Genomic DNA, 1,299 nt, shown 5'->3' on the forward strand with positions numbered 1-1,299 from the left:
GACACCCCCTTACAGAAAGGTCTCTGGGAGGAGACAAAGCAGTCAGGGTGCAGTGTAGCAAAGATGAAACATACAACTTTCCTCTAGTTCTTTAATGCTCTCCCTCCCCCACCGCCTGCACTATCATGATCTCAATTCTACTTTACAAATTCGGCTAGACCAGAGGATGTACACTGGTACAAATAAGAGCTGGAAACACAGGAATCCAGGACAGATAAACCCCTCAGGACCAATGAGAGTAGTAATATCAGGAGGGGAAGGGGAAGTGGGGGTAGAAAGGGAGAACTGATCACAATGATCTACATATAACCCCCTCCCTGGGGGACAGACAACAAAAAAAGTGGGTGAAGGGAGACATCGGTCAGTGTAAGACATGACAAAATAATAATAATTTATAAATTATCAAGAGTTCGTGAGGGAGGGGGGTGAGGGAATGAAGGGGTAAAAATGAGGAGCTGATACCAAGGGCTCAAGTAGAAAGAAAATGTTTTGAGAATGATGATGGCAACAAATGTACAAATGTGCTTGACACAATGGATGGATGGATGGGTTGTGATAAGAGGTGTACGAGCCCCCAATAAAATGATTAAAAAAAAGAAAGTGGTGTGTTCTTCTCTAAAGGCCGTATAGAACTGTTTCTCTTTTCATTGCTTTTAAAGTTTGTTTCCTGTTTTGAAGCCCTGTCATTAGGTACACATATATTTATTATTGTTATGTTCTCTCGGTAAATTGATCTTTTACTCATTTTATGATTTTCCCTTTATTTTCCTTGAAGTCTATTTTATCAGAGATTAGTATTGCCACACTGCTCTGTTTGGGTTATGTTTTAATGGATATCTTTGGTGTGTGTCCTTTGAGAAAGAGAGAGTTTCTACTCCCGTAAAGAGTCACAGTTTCGGAAACCCACAGGGGCCGTCCTACTCTTTCGCAGAGTTACTCATACCCTGTCCTATGAGTTGGCCTTGACTTGATGGCAGCTAATTTTGTTTTGAGCTTTAGTTTACGTCTTTCTATGTAAGGAAGGAGCCCAGGTGGTGGAATGGGTTAGTAATGCCAACCCGACAGCTGCTCTTCAGGGGAACAGTGAGCCTGTCGGCTCTCTTAAAAATGTACAGTCTTCAAACTTGACCAACGGTCACCATGGGTGAAGGAGGGAGGCAGTGTTGTTGCTTAGGGGGCATTGAGTTTATGGCGGTGGAATAATTTGGAAAAGAATATCAATAGTGGTTGTACACACAGAGTATAATCAATGGCGACCAATTGCACACGTAGAAGTTGTTGTACTTGAGAATGTTTTTT

Source organism: Tenrec ecaudatus, chromosome 1 (assembly GCF_050624435.1).
Source record: "Tenrec ecaudatus isolate mTenEca1 chromosome 1, mTenEca1.hap1, whole genome shotgun sequence".
Taxonomy (NCBI): domain Eukaryota; kingdom Metazoa; phylum Chordata; class Mammalia; order Afrosoricida; family Tenrecidae; genus Tenrec; species Tenrec ecaudatus.